We start from the raw sequence: 19,479 nt of genomic DNA, 5'->3' as shown, positions 1-19,479 counted from the left end.
GATTAATGGCCAACACCAACCAAGAGACTAGAAACCCGCCCAATGCGTTGGAAAGGAAGGTGCAAACCCTCACCGCAACAGTTGAACGTCTCACTCAGTGGAACCATGAGTTGGAATGACAGTTAAAGCAACAGAATGATCAAGAGCCAAACAATCAAAATGACAGATAGGATAGGGACAAACGCAATAATAATCATCCCTTGACGAACGATCACCAAGAAAGGGACGACCAAGAGGAAAGCAATGCCATCAGTAGACGGGACCAGCAGGATACTAGTCATCCCTCTAAGCTGGAAGTTGGTGCATTCCGCATGGCGCAAGAGATGCAGACAATGAAAGAGAGGATGGATATGATAATGAGTGCCCTGAGGGGTCAAGTGTCCACTAACTTGGACGAACTAGTCCATCGTACTGACTCCCCCTTCATCGCGCCAATCACATTCCAACCAAGTTCAGGATACCACAAGTGGAAGCATATGACGAATTGAAGGACCCCCTTAACCACCTAGAATCGTTCAAAACCCTCATGTACCTACAAGGGGTCCTGGACGAGATCCTATGCAGAGCCTTTCCCACCACACTCAATGGACCAGCCTGAGTATGGTTCAACAAGATAGCCCCCAATTTCGTCTTAACCTTCAAGGAACTAAGTGGGCTTTTTGTCACCCATTTCATTGGGGGTCAGCGGTACAAAAGATCTTTGACAAGCCTCCTGAACATTAAACAACAGGACAATGAAAGTTTGAGGTCATACGTCAGTCGGTTCAATAAGAAGGCATTACTGATTGACGAAGCTGACAATAAAGTTTTGGCCACAACCTTTATCAATGGATTCCGATCTGAAGAACGATCCAAAGACCATGGCTAACATGTTATATCGAGCCATGAACTACATGAATGCCGAAGATGCCATGATCGCTAGAAGGGGCGGACTGAAGAAGCGAGAGAAGTATGACGATCCCCATCCAAATAGGGGAAGTAAGGCAGCCTAAACGAGTGACAAGAGGGATGAACGAAGGTCAAGGCCTCCACCTAGACAGATCGCCAACTTCAGTCCAATTAACACTCCGCTCGATCAGGTCCTGATGCAGATCAGGGATGACCCCACCTTGACGTGGCCTAATAAATTAAAAGGCGACCCAAACAAATGGCCAAGAAATAAGTACTGTCACTTCCATCGGGACCATGGACACGACACTTCTAATTGCTATGACCTAAAGCAACAAATAGAAGTCTTCATCAAGTAAGGAAAATTTCAACGGTTCGTAGGACGAGAAAGGGTAGGAGAAAACCACTAAGGGACTAAAAGCTTAATCGACAGGTTGAAAAGTAACCCAAGGCCCCACTTGGAGAGATAGGAATGATCGTCAGGGGAAGCACAATGGTCGGGTCCTCAAAGAAGGCAAGGAAGACCTACCTACGAATGGTGCAAAATGTCCAGCTCAACAGTCGTCTGCCCAAGCTTACTCGGATGGATGACCCGGTGATTAGCTTTACTAAGGAGGGTGTCGATGACTCCACCACCCCCATAACGATGCTTTGGTGATCAATCTGACCATAGCAAACTTCAATACCCGACGGGTCTGGTGGAGAATGGAAGCTCCACGGACATCCTCTAGTATCTAGCCTTCCAACTAATAAGGATTGGTAAGGAACGACTCATACCATCAAACATCCCTCTAGTGGGTTTCGGCAAAATGAAGGTCATGCCTGTCAGATCCATCACATTTCCAGTCACCATCAACACCTATCCTTAACAGATTATTAAGGTTGTTACATTCTTGGTAGTAGATTGCTTGTCGGCTTACAATGCCATCATCGGGCGACCAACACTCAACGCATGAAGAGCAACCACATCTACATATCACCTATTGTTGAAATTCCTTACAGAGTGTGGGATAAGAAAGTCCCACAGAGATCAGATGGTAGCCCAAGAATGTTACGTAGCCATGCTGGAGATGGACGAATAACTAACTACCATGAACATTGAGGAGAGACGAGTGAATGTAGGGCTGACAGAGGAACTAGAAGCCGTCTCTTTAGATGAAAAGCACTCGGATAGGATCACTCGCATCGACATGCAAGCCAGCCCTTTGGTCTAAAATAGGCTGATTCTTTTCCTAAAGAACAACTTGGACATCTTTGCTTGGAGCCATAAGGATATGCCATGGATCGACACAAAGATCATGGTCCATTTGTTCAAGGTCTCCCTATCCTTTCCACCCATCTGACAAAGGTAGAGGGTCTTTGCACAGGAAAGGAACAAGGTCATAGCCAAAGAAGTTCATAAGCTATTGGAGGCTGGTTTCATTAGAGAGGTCTGCTCTCCCGAATGGTTGGCCAACGTGGTAATAGTCAAGAAGGCAAACGGAAAGGGGAGGATGTGTGTAGGCTTCACTAACTTGAATAAAGCTTATCCAAAGCATAGTTACCCCCTCTTACAGATTGACCTCCTTGTAAATTTAACAGCTGGACACCAATTGCTAAGCTTTATGGATGCCTTCTCTGGTTACAATCAGATCAAGCTCAAGGAGTCCGATTAAGAGAAGACGTCATTCGTCACAAGCCAAGGCCTTTTTTGCTACAAGGTCATGCCATTCAGTTTGAAGAATGTAGGGGTAACATACCAAAGGCTTGTAAATAAGATGTTCATTCAACAAATCGGATGAAATGTTAAGGCATACGTGGATGACATGTTAGTTGAAAGCAAGGAAGAAGAACACCACCTGGACAATCTTAAGGAGATGTTCGAAACTCTTCGCCTCTACGATATGAAACTCAATCCTAGCAAATGTGTGTTTGTTCATCGGCTTTATGGTATCCCAACGGGGTGTCGAAGCTAGCCCTAATAAAATTTGAGCAATCTTAAAGATGAAACCCCCAAGGAACATTAAAGAGGTATAGAGCCTAAACGGAAGAGTAGCAACCCTTAATAGGTTTGTCTCGCAAGAAACGGACAAATGCTTGCCATTCTTTAGAATCCTGAAGAAGGCATTTGAATGGACTGACGAATGCGAAAGAGCATTCAAGGAATTAAAGACATACCTAGTATCCCCACCGCTCCTAAGTCTGTCCAAATCCAATGAAGAGCTTTCCCTCTACTTAGCCGTATCCCCCACGGCCATCAGTTCAGCTCTAATCCGAGAGGAGGATCACGTGCAATAGCCCGTATACTACACTAGTTTAGGGGGGCGAAAGAAAGATATCCCCCCATGGAGAAGTTAGCCTTCACTCTAATCATAGCAGCTTGCAAACTTAGGCCATACTTCCAAGCGCACACTATAGTGGTTCAGATGGATAAACCCTTTTGAAAAATGATGGATAACCTGGAGGCAAACAGACGATTGGTTTTGTGGGTGATAAAGCTAAGTGAGTTCGAAACCCAAGCACTAGTTGACTTCATCGCAAAGTTTACGACGAGTGAAACCGATGACTAGGGGCAGTCCCTTGGAGGATCCAAACAGATTAGTTGCCCAACAAACATGCTGAAGGGATCGGGGTGGTCCTTCAGTCCCTCTAAGGGGACATCATAGAATGTGTCGTCCTACTGCAGTTCTCGATAACCAACAATGAAGCCGAATACGAAGCCATACTCACAAGGCTCGGCTTAGCCAAAGCGGTTGTAGCCTCATCAGTCGTTCTTCATAGTGACTCTCAGGTCGTTGTCGGGCACATCATCGGGGATTACGAAGCCAAGGGAGAATAGATGAAGTATCTTAACCTCATTAAGAGGCAGACGAATCAAGCCTTTGCAGTAGAATTTATGTAAGTCCCAAGGGAAGAAAATGAGCATGTCGATCAATTGGCCAAAGCCACATCTGCGGAGCATATAATGATTGGTCATCAGGTCCTATCCTTCACTTAACACTCCCTCGCCATAGAGGAATTATAGATACAGGTGATACCAAAGGACGCTGATTGGACAACTTCGATCATCTCCTACCTTAAGAATGGGACACTCCCTAAAGACCGTGACGAATCTTGACAATTAAAGGTTTGGGCATTGTACTTTATGCTGATAATGGATGTGTTATACAAGAGATGCTTCTCCCGACCATATCTAAGGTGTTTGGTCCCCGACAAAACAAACTATGTCATGAGGGAGGTCCATGAAGGGGTGTATGGGAACCACTTAGGGGCACGATTGTTGGTCCATAAACTCATACGAGCAGGGTACTATTGGCCTACAATGCAAAAGGACGCTCAATCCTACATAAAGGCATATGACAAGTGCCAACACTTCAATAATGTCATAAGGTAACTGTTGGAACTACTCACCCCGATAAACACCGTATGGCCTTTTGCTCAATGGGGACTGGATATCATGGGACTCTTTCCGATGGCAATGCAATAACTTAAGTTCCTTGTTGTAGTGATCGACTACTTCACCAAATGGATAGAAGCAGAACCACTAGCAACCATCACGAAGAAAAATGTCCGTAGCTTCATTTGGAAGAGCATCATCTGCTGATTCGAAATTCCTAGGGTCTTTGTCTCTGATAATGGAAAGTAGTTTGACAATGATGTGTTCAGAGACTTTTGCAAGCAATTGGGGATCAAGAACCATTACTCTTTGCCTGCCCACCCACAAGCCAGTAGGCAAGTTAAGGTTACAAATTGATCCTTACTCAAACTAATCAAGACTTGGCTTGAGGGGGTAAAGGGGATATGGTCGATCGAGCTACTGAGCACCTTATGGGTATATAGGACAAATGCTCAGACAAACACAGGAGAAACACCATTTCGTTTAGCATTTGGAAGTGAGGCTGTCATCTCCGCAGAATAAGGAATAGCAAGCTACAAGATAGCTCACCATAATGAAGGGAAGAGCGAAGAAAGGAACCGTCTGCACTTAGATCTATTAGATGAGGTAAAGGTGACTGGTGAACAACGAATGACCCGATACCAAGACCTCATGGCCAAGCATTATAACGCTAAGGTGAAGCCTCGACACTTCAGCATCGAGGACCTTGTCATGAGGAAAGTGACCATGGCCACCAAGGATCCCACACAAGGAAGTTAGGACCCAACTAGGAAGGTCCGTACAGAATCATTGATTGTAATAGGAAGGGCACCTACTACTTGGAAATGCTTGACGGGCAAAGGTTGCACCATCCTTGGAATATTAAGCACCTCAGAAGATACTATCAGTAGTGCATTGGCAGCAACTTATGTTTTGCTTATGTTATTACTTTTCTTTAGTTTTTGTTTAAGTAATTGACAAATTAGTTTTCCAACTAATCAAACAGTAAGTTATCAACATTTTATTTAGTTTACTTTCAAATGGAATTATTATTATCAAAGGAATTATCTACAATGAGGAAAGGTTCAAAAAAGAAAAGCCCTACTTAAATGGTAAACCGACGATCAAGGATGCCATCGAGCACCGGATCCTTATCAAATCCTAAGTCCTACCAATGGGATGGATGGACTGACGATCAAGGATGCCTTTGAGCACCTGATCCTTATCAAATCATAAGTCCAACCTACGGGATGGACTGACGATTAAGGATGCCCTCAAGCACCTAATCCTTATAAAATCCTAAGTCCTACCTACAAGATGGACCTACAATCAAGGATACCCTCGAGTACCTAATCCTTATCAATTGTTCAGTCCTACCTACAGGATGGACTGACAATCAAGGATGCCCTCGAGCACCTGATCCTTATCAATTGTTAAATCCTACCTATGAGATGGATTAACGATCAAGGATGCCCTCGAGCACTTGATCCTTCAAATCTTATGTCCTACCAAAAGGGTAAAACCGACGATCCTAAAAAACTCTCATCCATAGGATAGGCCGACGATGTAGAAAGAAAAGAGTTAGGTTGAGGGAAACCAATGAATCATAACTCTAGAAGGGCTATTAAATGCCTAACATTCTAAGACAATACCTCCAGACCAACGACTGGACAAATGTTGGTTAATGTAAGGCAAATCGACAAGCACAAACACTTGTGCATAAAACACAAAAGGAAAATTACTACGAGGTACAAAGCACAAACACTTTTAATCTTCACTCCAATTCCACTTGATGTCCAAGAAGTGAGGTCTCTCAATCAGTTATATGTATATTTTCTAGAGAGAATGAAAGAGTGTCCAACACTCACATACAAACCATTTCGTGTAACTTGTTATTATTCCAAAATTCTGTATGTTTCTCTCTTAATAACTGATTATCTAATTGGGCTAGCCTTTTGGGCCTTTTCAATTGGGTTTTAGTATGTGGCTTGGAGTCTGACCAAAAGGGAACAAATAAGAGCTCTAATGGGTTTTGGGCTTTTCTGTCCACTCTTAACAAATCTAAAGTTACAATTAATTATATTTAATATCACTATATAAATATAATTGCACTCTAGGCTTTATTAATAAATTATATCCCAAAACTTTATTGTACATGCAACCTCTTCAAAAAATATTTGTAATAATACAAAGTCATGAATGTAGACTGCCACTTTGTAGATTACTACATCTTAATCCTTGAGTACCCGGTTTAATCCTTTAAGTTATTCATCATATATTCATGAAATCCAATTTCATAAATATATACTTTAGTAACTATTTACTAAAGTGATTAGGCCTAACTTTCTGAATAACAAACCCATTAAACTTATCTTAAGGGAATATTTTGTATCTCCGTTTAGAGACTATGAATTCCATCTTGAGAATATATGTTCCATCAACACAAAATGTGGCTGCCCAGTATACTGAGGTTTTAACCGTTACTTTAGATCTCACTCCTGATATATCAAAACAACCTACACTTCATGATCAGGTCCATTATTCTCTCAGGATTAAGAGTTCAAGTAAATATAAGTCATGAGATTTATTATTCATTTGACAGTCGTTAGGAGAATAATAAATCTCACAGTGGTCCAGTTCAATATGTCTTAACTCTTAAAACATATCAACACATTGTCGAGGGGGAAATTGATGCCTCTAAGATGTTGGGAAGCCAAACCGAAACTCGACTATGGGCTCTTGAGATGGTACTCAAAGGCTTTCGGTGTGATGACAAAGTCTATCCAAGCAAGAAACAAAAGCTGCACATGACAAAACAACAACAAAAGCCCAATGAAAAATACATTACAATACTTAAATGGTACATTAATGGTCCTGGTCTGATAGTTCAAATCAGTTCTCTAGTGTTACGGTATTATCTCCAGTGGTAAGGTAATTTCAGGTTAGTAAGTATGTTTACATGGTAAAAATCATATTTATTTTTTTTCCTTATTATTATTAAGTCAATATAAGGGAAAACTTCCATAGTTTCCAAAAACATTATGGCCTTCATCATAATAATACTAAAAACGAATTAAAGGCTGTTACAAATAAAAGAGGAAAAATATGATAGAATGAAGGGAGAGAGAGCAAGCCCAACCGTATGCATAGGTTGGTTAAGTTTGTTCCCTTTCATCATGCACTTAAATGACTTTCCCCATGTAATGTTCTTTTATTTTTTAGTCAAGCATGAGTGATATTATCTTTCATAAGAATAGCTTTAAGTATTAGAAATGTATGTCCTTAATGAGAATGATTTTTAATATGAAGTATTTGTACCTTTTAGGAAAAGGCCTTAATACTGATATTCATATGCCTTCCATGAGAAAGGGGTATTGTAATGTGTTATTGAAAGAGGATTTGATATGTTTTTAAGATGTGTGGAGATGGTAAGAAACATATATGTGTGTATATATATATATATATGTATATTGTGAGATATGGTGTTTGTAATATATATAGAAGTGTGAGATAGATAATATAGTAAATACATGAGATTATTTTTATTATGTCAGGGGTTATATTGCTTTCTAAGAAGAGAGATTTTGTATGAGGAATAAAGAATGAGATGGAGATGTGTTTTTGGGCAACAAAAGTGATGAAGTTTCAGAATATTGAAGTGTGGGAGAGATGGATAGTGTGTGATGGTTGTGTTGTTATCCATGAAGAGTGATTTTGTAAGAGAGGTAGAGAAGTATGGAGAAGTTTAGAAATATCTGCAACAAGGTGAAGAGAAGTTTCAGAATTATTGAGGTTGAGAGAGGGGGATCCCCCCTTTAGTATGTGGCTTGGTTCTCTTATATAGAGCCAAGTGTGTAACTAGATCAAAACTTAGTTGAAAGGAAAATTAGCAAATAGGGGAAAATCTTTGACAAAATAAGTGGTCTTTTGTTTTTTAACCAAAAGAAGAAAGTTTGAGACTTAAATGTTGTTGACACAGCTGGATGATGTCATATGAATGACATCTTTTGCTTGGAGGAAAATAATTGGCATTAATGGTAAGATAATCTTTAAGGGATCTTTCTATTTCTGGTACTACAGCTGGAGCTACTGCAAGATGTGCTAGAGCTGTGGCAGCTTTTGCAGAAGCTGTTTCTGCTTCTACTGGAGCTGTTTGCAGCTTCTGCTGGAGCTGCTATTGATATTTTCAATTAAGTTTTCTCTTGGAAAAATTATATGTTTAGTCCATATATAATTTTGGTAAGTAATAGGCTAGTTAGTTGATTTTTGATGAAATTTTAGAGATGTAATTATGGTCTTTTTTGTATTTTAACCAAATCTTGGAGAGTAAAGAGAGCATTTAATGCTAGATATGAGATACTAATATATATTTAGCCATGTGCTTGGAATTAATTATGTAAAAATAATAATATAATTAATATGAAATGATATAATTATATTTTAAAACTTATATTATATGAAGGACATTAATTTTGTAAAGAGCATGGGAAGTTTTATCATTTTAAGTGTTATGTGATATGAGAGGCTTACCAAATGTTACCTATTGCACACTGACTCATCAGAGTTCAGGGAATTAGGAAAGACATGCCAAGCAATATGCTTTCCTTTATCAACTTTGAACTACTAGAGTTTTACTGAACATACATCTCGGTCCTCCAAACTACAACTCCCAAAATTCCACCGATGAGACTCATAAACTTGGATCATGAGCCAAAAATGAGATGATGTGCTATGAGCTTAAACCATGGGCTTTGCTGCATTTTTTGTGTAAATATGGGCTCTTTTGGGCTTTAGAAGAGATTTTCCTAAAGTCCATGATAATGTTGACGTGGTGCGGGTCACCAATGAAATGAAGCCTCGTGGTGTAAAAAATTTGTCCTCAACACACATTAACTAGAAATCTCCATTTCCATGATCAAGATAAATCATTTTAGTTGATATGTTATAATCTTCGCAAACGAAACGCCTAATTTCATCACTGACTAAAAACTAAAATTCTGAGTTTACAAAGAACTTGTAATTTATATCTTCTATGACTTTTCACATAAATCACATACTATGCATATCATGGACTATATGATAATATCTGAATATTCATGTTACTATTATTTTAGATAATAATAGTACTTTATCAATCACAATATTAAGTCGTACATAATGTCACACTTAATATCATACATAACATCATACAATAAGATTTAAGGACACTAATCCTAACATGATCTTCACTATTTACATCAACGGAAAAATCAATAAGTATGAAAAGCCATTAAATGTTGGCTTCAATAGGATTTATGTGATTATATAATAGTGGCGGTAAACAACAGAAAAGCTACGATTATAATAGTGGCAGCATGCTGTCACCTGAGAGCGCAAGAATGGGTATTAAAATCACTCAAGTTTGTAGATAAGGCAAATTAGACTCTGAACAAGAATTTCTTGTTCTAATCTAATATGTATGCCTGAAAAAGCTTAATATACCCAGATTAAGGAAGAATAAGAAATCAAGTGGCCGTTCTCAACAATCATGACTGAATGTCTGTTGCTTATGATTTCTAAATAAATTTTCATGTTAAGAAGGAGATGCATGTCTCTAGGCAGATTCATCAAGTTCAGCACCGAAGCATGCATGATTAAAAAAAATTAAATTAATAAAACAGAACATGTCAGAAACGTATTCTTGATATCAAATTAATGAGGATTGTTCAAGTTCCTGATTTTCTGCTCTAACCATTGTAATCAAAGGCGAGCCAGGTGCTCACCTAGGCGAGGCACCACTAAGCCACCCTAAGGGCTTAGAAAGGTGCCTTTGGTGAGGCTTTCACCTTTAGAGCCTAGGCAACCTCCTTAAGCCATGGAAAAAGAGCTAAGAAGAGAGCCGAGTTTTTTTCAAATTTTAATTGTACATTTTTAATAGAAGGTTATTGTAAAACATTTCATGAGATTAATAATTTTTTTTTTAAAAAAAAAGCAAGTTATAAATCCTATTGTTAGATAAATTAATTTATTGTTAGATTAATTAATTTATGAGATTATTAATTTTAAAAAAAGCAAGTTATAAAACCTCTTTTTTTTTTTTTCTTTTTTCCCTTTTTTTTTCTTTTTTTGAGAATCATAAAACCTATTGTTAGATAAATTAACTTATTGTTAGATTAATTTATTTATAGTAGAAGCTTGTTGTAAAACCTATTGTGAATAACTAATTGAGTGTAAACCATGTTAATCTTATTTTGAAATAATTTGATATACCTAATTTCTTCATGCAACACATTTAAAAACACTTCATTATAATATTTCAATACACTAGGTACATATGATTTAAGTTCTATATGTATAATAAATATATTTGGAATTTGGTGTCTCGCTTTACTTAGGCTAGCGACTTTTTGTCACCTCACACGTTGGGTAATACAAGGCCCTGGAGTCTTAGTTTGCCTTTGACTAGCTTGGCTCTAACATTTAACTTGCTAGCACTAAACATAATAGAACCTCTAAAATCATTCAGATGGAATTTTGGCAATAACTGAGGCACTAAGAGAACCAAATATGTAAAAATATCTTTATTTTCTACTATATTTATATATAGTCATTCACAGTTGATGTATATAGTTTTAACATTAAAGGATAGATGGGGTTGAAAGTCGAAGAAAGGACTCCATCTAAGATGTTTTCCCAAGAAAGGATAGATGGGGTTTTCTTATAATCTACAAAAGCGTATCATCAACTCATAATTCCTGCTGCTGGTGAGAAGCACAACCATAGACACACCCCACCTACCCACCCGGCCACTACACGCACAGATTATAATCACTAGATCTGATTGTTGGTGTGATCAAAGATTATCAGTTTTAATAATATTAATCAGACAAATAACTAAAATTAGTGTGTGATATAAGTTACAATTACATATACATATATTTTCAATTATATATATGACTCTACTAGGCCTTTACAGCCCACACGATAGCAATTGCCTCAGCTTCAACAGTGTAACAGTGTGAGTGAGTCTTGGCCCAAGCATTTATGAAATGTTAGAAGATTCATGCTAAGAACGTTCACACAATTTCCCGTGAAAAGGACCATATAGCTAGGTCCATAATGCGCGAGATAGTAGTACTATTGCCATTGGCAACTGGCATAAGTTACTCTTGTCATTGATCTTACTGTGGGCAATAAAAGCAGTGGTTATCAGCGCGCAGGCCTTGGAAGGTTGTGACAATCACTGTGGCAACGTCTATGTTCCATACCCATTTGGCACAAGGGAATGAAGTTACATGAATGAAGAGTTCTTCATCACTTGCAAGCGCAACTACGACCCTCCCTTGGGTGTGACACATATGCTGTGATTAAGGGTTCTAGCTGGACAACTTATACATGCAACTGGGTGCATTTCGCTATGTGATAGCTTCGAGAACGTTGTTGAGGGGTCTTGCTCGATCAGGCAAACGTTGCTGCCAAACTGCATTACTCATTTCAATATCTCAGTCACTACCTATTTCAACCACAGTAGCGTATGGGACTTCAATCCTTGCAGCTATGCTTTTGTAGTAGAGGAAGATAATTACACATCTTCTTCACGCGTGAGAGAGATCTTCGATCCTTGCAGCTATGCTTTTCATACGAGAGATCTTCGAAATTTTGGAGACCGACATGAGAAAACCCCAATGGTGCTAAATTTGGCAATAGGGGATCTAAATTGCAGTGAAGCTATGAAACATATAAGAAGTTACGCATGCAAGAATAACAGTGTCTCTCAAGACTCGAACAATGGTCCAGGGCATCGTTGCAATTGCTCCGAGGGGTTCAAAGGCAACCATTACCACCCACAAGGTAGCCAAGGTAATATATGGTCCATATCCTTTTCATTTATTTAAGAATCAGTCATATTTATTTATAATTATATGATGTTATATAAAATAAAATACAAAATCTAGTACGAACACTTTTTGTCATAATTTTGACTTCACAAGTTGTGAGTTGTGGAAAAAAAAAAATGGTGGATGTGACAGACATCCAATCACTGCTACCACATATGATAATTGTGAAAAAGTGTGTAATAAAAAATGTGATCCTAGAATTATTTGTATTATATTGCTCTTTTTTCTTTTTCTTTTTTTTATTCTACTCAATGACTTTTTGCTCTTGATGATATATTTTTTTTCCAGATATTGATGAGGGCCAAATACCACTCTATGCTTCCAAATATGCACCAATTTTTCTGGTAGTTATAAGCGTTCTTGTAAGCCAGGATATGACGGTGATGGAAAGGGCTGCAGAGCCACACAAAGTCCCTTGATTAATAGAGTTGTGCTAGGTGAGAAAGATTTAAATAAGTTACTTTCTTTCTATAAGTTAATGTACTTCGCTGCATTTTTTTTCCCCCTTTTTTTTCTCCTTATAGATTATACATTACTAGCCGCTAACTCGTGTTGTGCACGGGAAAGTTCAGGAAATTTATTTTATTATATTATATGTTTTTTTCCTTTATTAAGCACTAATAAATAAAAATTGTATATTTGAACAAATAAATCAAGGTTTATAGTAACAATTTCCACATTAAAATTGCAATAATATAATATCAAAAACTTACACCCAAATAAAACAAAAATAATTTGTTTATGCTTATATGCTTCCACTTCTCATGGTTGGAAATCTTCATTACTGTATACAATTGTATCTTTATATGATGTAATCTCATTTTTAACCTTAAGGCAAAGTTAGAGCAACATAAAGTTGTTTTCATGCCCCATACAGTGTTCTTTCTTTTCCATGGTACCCTAGATCTCCCAAAAGTGCAGCTTATATGCCTTGAAAAAGAAAATAACTTATTAACTTCCTTGACAATAACAAGGACCACCAAATGAAAATGTCCACTTAATAGAATAAGAATCATATTATTTAGTTTCACTAATCCACCATTGAATTTCGTAACTCATATTAAAGATAACACCAAAGACTTTAAATTACATACAGTCCATCGTTTCTATCATGAAAATCAAAAGATATGAGCATGTGGTTTGAAAATTATCGTCTAAAGCATTGCCTTGTCAAATAAGAAAAAGAATATATCAAGCATTGAGCACACACTTAACATGGAATGTAAAAACCTGGTCCTTTTTTAATTTGATAAGTGCAGCTCTTTTATCTAACTTCAATATTAAAATCTGTAAAATAGGAATTTAATATTTTTTTAAAAAAAATTATATCCCTGAAATTATTATTTAATGGGCAAAGAGAAAGCAAAGGGTTAAAAAAAATGCTTTCACATCTATCTTAGACATGAGTCATTTCTACCATCCACACAAAGTCAATCACTAAGCTATCATGCATGAAAATGTTTGTGGAGTGGTCTCACACCATTGGCATAAATGATATGCATTTCAAAGTGTTTTGATTATTCAACCTTCCATCAAACCCCATCTATTCTATAGACCATCATGCACAATTCAAATTCCCATTCTCACTACTTTAAAGTAGCATCACATCAACAATAACAATATTAAAAAGTTAAGTGATATGATTATGAATCTTTAGTACTCTTCTCAGATACTACCAATATGCATAAGTATTCATTCATCCGATAAATAATTTAATATGCATATGAGTAATCAAGTCAGCATGTGGAAACTTAATATGACATTTTTAATTTGGTACGTGCAAATATGTAAATATGACATTTCAAGTTTAATTTGCATTCAGCAACGTGTGATTGTAGAATCCTTAAAAGTGATGTGCACAACTTTTCTTTTTCTTTTTCTTTTTTCTTTTCTAGCTAAATGTGCATTACCATTCTAGAATTTTTACAAAGTATATTAGAAGATACTATAAAACGGGAGGAAAAAAAACCGAAAAGAAATTGAAAAAAGTTGAAAACACACAACTAAAAAGAACTGTCAATTCGATAAAGCACTCATTATATATTTATAAATTCATGATCAACTGTCAATTAATTGTACATATCTAGAAGCCAACTCTATCTCAAACTGAGAAGTCTGTCTTTGTGAGTTTAAGATTAGAGATAGATTTTTTATTCTTAGATAACATATCTACTTGTTATAATTAGTACATAGCTAAAGGAAAATCTGCTGCAAAAATCACACCAAATAATAAAAATGAATCAATGAAAAAATGTGATTGTGCTGTTGGTTTTATTTTTATAAATTTTCTAACTTGTGCATGCCAATTAGATTTTAGATTGTTGTCATAATACTCATTGACAAAGCATCAAACAGAGCCAAGAAAAGCCTTTTCACAAACCTTTTCTTTTAAAGTCATAGATAATAGGTCATATCAAATGGATTTGTGGCAAACTATAATGGAATAAGCGTCAAAACCCCAAGATTTATAGGCTACTTAGGTAAAAAAGTAAATTCCCAAAGCCATAATCTATTTATTCTAAAGATAACAACACACAAATACATCTAAATGCTAACAATTCTATATAAACAAAATTATAACTTAAAGAAATCAATAAAGACCTATAAAGAATATATAAACCAACTTAACTTTGAGAATTATCAATTACCAAAATATCAGTCATCCTAATCACAATATCACATAGCAACGATTATATAAATAAATTCACAGGCTTCAACTTATAGCATAATAACATATTTCTAGTAAATTTTATTTATAATAAGAATTTTCCAACCAACCCAAACAATATCCACTTAAAGCTTTTTTCTTCTTCTGGTAGCAAATCTAAGTCATGGATGTTTATGGGGATAGAACAATATGCTACCACTTTAAAAAGGCTTAGACAAAGATACTTACCCAAGAGAATGAACTTTTGATAGAATCATTAATTTGAGAACTTCCACTTTTAAGAACCCCTTCAACATAAAGAAGAGTTTTGACATTTTGTCCTTGGAGGATAAATTGACACAAAGTTGTAATCCCTTTGATTTTTCTTCTTGTAGGCATTTCAGGGTTGGTTGATTCCTCTACCAGCTGTCATCCACTGCACAAAAAAATATATGAAACCAAGAGGAATAAGTTTCATATAATAAAGCTCTAACATAAATTTTCTAATTCCTATTCATCAACATCAAGTCTGCAATATCAATTAAAGAAAATTAAAATTTGAAAAAGATCAGATTGCAATTTTTCATACATGAAAAATAGTCCAACATCAAAAAAGGATCCCAATTCTTCAGCAATTGATATGTCTTACTTGCACATCACTGGTTCCAATTGTACCCTTATGGCCTACACAATCTTGATGAGTAATGCCAACTTAAAATCCAAAAACTCAACTTTAGTTTCTTTACAATTAAACCTAATAGTAATCAAGTAATTGAATAACTTTGAGACAAAGTATACTTGTAACTAACAGTCTCAAAACCTATAAAACATAAATCACATCAGAATATACCTAATTAACTATACACAATGATCCATAATTAATGAATGCAAATAATATCAAAAACAACAATGAGGGCAAAACCTCTGTGTGGATGATCTGGAAATCCAATGGAAGGAGTCATTGCAATCCATATCAATAAAAGAAATTTGAAATTTGAAAAAGATCAGATTGTAATTTTTCATACATGAAAAATAGTCCAACATCAGAAAAGGATCCCAATTCTTCAAGTCTATCTTGTAAATTTAATACCCAGAAGATAGAAAGTCAAGAACAAAATAACCATGAATCAAAGTTGAAACCAACCAACTAATAAAACAAATAAAACAGCTATATAAAGATTCTTAAATCCCAAACACACTAAATAAAAACCCAAAATTATTTATAATTTGAACCCTACAATTTCTCACTTACTAAACAAAAATCATTATTATTATTAAAAACCAAAGCAATAACACAAAAAGAGAGAGATGATCATGGAACATAAATTTGAACATCTTATTTGAGCTACATGTTTTATGTTAATTTAAAATTTCTAAGATTCCTTGAATTTCATATGAAAAGTTGCTAGTCTCACATCAAGGAATTTAGGATTTTGAACATAATGTTGTAATAATGTACTGAAAATAGAAATCATGAAAATAAAGATAACTCACCATGCATAATTAGCTAACATTACAGTAACCTTATTTAGCTTGGCTGGAATGAAATTGAATTTTCACTAATACAATCCTGGCAACAGAGTATAAAATATTAAAATATCAGCAACTAAAAGTTCATAGCTTTAAAATTTGGAGTTAGAAGATTGCATAGCAAAGATCAACTGCTAAAAATAAAAATGCTAGCCAAGAAGAAGCTTAAGAGGGAGATGATCACTAAGCCACCCCTCTTTCAATGAGCTAAACTTTGAACATGACGTCTACCTTATGTGTAAAATGGCTTTTACAAAGTATAAAATAATTATAAGCTTGAGAAGGATCTTACAAATAAAAAATAGGGATCAAAATACAAGCAAAAACACCTCATATGCACTATGCAGAAACAAGGTTTTGAAACTCGAACCGGACCATACGGTTCGACCAGAAAAACCTCTAACCATTCAATTTTACGGTTCTTTTAGCCTCAAGAACCGTTCTATGAGAAAAAAACAAGGGCCCGTAAGAACCGCGGTCGGACCTCACGGTTTTAAGAACTGTGATCAGACCGCTTCTCACGGTTTTGAATCTAAACCTTAAAAAAAAAAAAAAAAAAAAAAAAAAAAAAAAAAAAAAAAAAAGGAGAAAAGGAGAAAAGGAAAAAGACGATGACGAAGTAGGGGTAGCACCATGAAGCAACTGCTACTTCTTCTTCTTTCTTTTCTTTCTTCTTCTTCTTTGTCTGTCTCCCTCACTCTTTTTTTGCTGAACTTTGTTGTATGTGGTCTGGTTTCTGCTTCTTCTTCTTCTTTTCTTTTTTTTTCTTCTTCTTCTCTGTCTGTCTCCCTCTCTCTTTTTTTTGCTGAACTTTGTTGTATGTGGTCTAGTTTCTCACTTCCTCTTTCTTTGTATTTGTTGTGACTATTCTGACTGACACTAGCTGCGCATTGGAAATATAGAAAGCCTCCTAAGCTCTCCACGTGTCTACTGACACTAGCTGTTGAGCATTGGAAATATTGAAAGTTTTTAAACTTTGAATAAAAGAAGAGCTCTCTAGTCTCCACGTATAATGCTTTAGTACATATGGTGCTTGCTTGCTGTCAAGGACTTCCTTTAGTATTGAATATGCATTTTTTTTTTTTTTTTTTTTTTTTTGCTGAATTAGTATTGAATATGCTTTAGTACATATAATGCTCTCCACTTATAATGCTTTAGTACATATAGTGGTGAACATTGGCTATTTAAATGGGCTTGGGAAAAAAAAAAAGATCGGTAGTCCAATGGGCTTGGCCATGAGAAATAAACTTATTTGTTTCTTAATTATTTTATTGGGTTTCATAAAATAAAAATTATTAGATATTAAAGTGTACTTTGTCATGACTTAAAAATAATTTAGAAACTCAATAACTATTGTTTTTTTAGAATTTAATTATTTTTATTTGTATTATGAAAGTTATGTTATAAAAAATACTATCTATATTTGTTTTGGACTATATTAGTTAATTTTTTTATTTTTATTAATTTAATGCTTTTATATATATTTAAAATAATTATTAAATTAATTATGACGTTATCACGGTTCAACCCCGGTTCGACCTCAGTCCGACCTCAAAAACGTTGAACCTCTCTCTTTTACGGTTCAATGAACGATCCGGGTCTGAAAACCTTGTGCAGAAATCCCACTACAGAATTTTGTCAAATTTATCATTGCTCCCCATATGCAAAATCCCACTGAGACATAGCATCAAACACCTCACAGGCACTATTATAGATTCTTTTTATCATTTTGTCAAATAAAGCAAAAATTGATATTTAAATTGCCACAATTAAAAATACAACCACCATTCAAAATTTGAGGGATAAGTAGGATAATTAATCAATATTTAGAGTTACCCATGATTGGATTAGACTTCATTGTTTCAACAGGTGTATCAATAGTTAAAAAAGATGTTATGTCTCTATCTGAGATCATCTAAAATGTCACTTTAACACACACAAAGCTTTAGAAATCCCTCTGCTAAAATTTGAAGGATCAAATCTTGGCAAAGTAGAAAAGCAAAATTTGAATCTTTTGTTGGAGAGAAAAACAAAAAGGAGAAGATTATAGGAAGGATGGTAACTTGAAAATTAGTGCCAAACACTGATGCTACAGTCAAATATTTTAAAGATTAGTCATAAAAGAACACAAACTATTGCAACATCAGAAGACAAATAGTTTCTATTTGGGGAGCTATGCCTATGATCTTAATGATTAGGAAATTAAAACAACTATTTGATGAAACCAAATCCACACTATATATAATCCTTTTCTACTTGAATACCGCAATATTATAACTTCGGAAAGATAGTGGAAAAGAAGAACATCCCTGGACACATCCCCTATGTGCACTCATAGTTCATGTACTTTAACTCTTGTTGGCTATGGACAGTAAGTAGTACGACTTTGCAAAGTCTATTTTATTGTTCAAAACCTAAATTTTAAATAAAAAAAAAAATTTAAACCAACAATTCATTAAAAAATATGATAAACTTACAAAAAAAGGATGCAAAGGAGAGAGAAAGTGAAGCAAATTCAATGAAGAGGGTAATCAAAGCAATCTATATGTAAATAATTCCAAGAAATATTAAACAAATAATTTCTAAAATTTAAACACCAAGAGGAAAAAAAAAAGGGAGTGGAAAAACAACCTTCACCTAGGAGAGAGAGACAGAGATACTAATGAGTTTTAATACATGCGGTGGTGGCTTGGTGTCGTACAGTGAGGTTTTTGTGACTTTCTATGAAAGAAAGAAAACCTAAAAGGCTTTACGTTTGTGTTGGTGCCGTACAAAACAAACATGCTTATATAGTTAAAAAAAATAATAATGATGAGTTTAAGTTTAAGTTGGACTTGTTAGAGAAATAAAGTTTTACTCATTATTAAGTTTAATTAGACTAAATAAAAATATTTTTATTTAAATATTGTGTTGATGTGAAAAATTGTAAAAGTTTCAGAAACTTCGATTATATATATATATATATATATAGATAATAAAGGATTAATTCCACTGTAATTAAAAATTCATGAGAAACAATGAAATGCTGGAATTCAATTATAAGACTAAAGAAAATAACAGGGTGACATTCAGTTACTTAAAAAAAACTTTCACTATAGGCATAACACAAGACATTGGAATGGCATGTTGAACTTCATTCCGACTCCAATGGGCGTGGAGGAAGTGGTGTTGACCACGATGGT

General features: G+C 35.4%; 1 long non-coding RNA gene across 2 annotated transcripts; it reads right to left on the bottom strand.

Annotated features, from left to right (window-relative positions):
• Positions 1-12,741: 12,741 nt before the first annotated feature.
• Positions 12,742-16,876, bottom strand: LOC111990945 (uncharacterized). 2 transcript variants are annotated; one of them, XR_010629787.1, is made up of 3 exons: positions 16,262-16,876; positions 15,357-15,460; positions 12,742-15,203 (listed from the first exon to the last, which is right to left on the bottom strand). It is a non-coding gene; the product is annotated as an uncharacterized LOC111990945 (long non-coding RNA). The 2 variants fall into 2 exon arrangements; XR_010629786.1 differs by lacking the exon at positions 15,357-15,460.
• Positions 16,877-19,479: the final 2,603 nt, after the last annotated feature.

The sequence above is a fragment of the Quercus suber genome, unplaced genomic scaffold (assembly GCF_002906115.3).
Source record: "Quercus suber isolate HL8 unplaced genomic scaffold, Cork oak 2.0 scaffold_115, whole genome shotgun sequence".
NCBI lineage: Eukaryota > Viridiplantae > Streptophyta > Magnoliopsida > Fagales > Fagaceae > Quercus > Quercus suber.
This window is presented reverse-complemented; position numbering and strand designations above follow the sequence as displayed.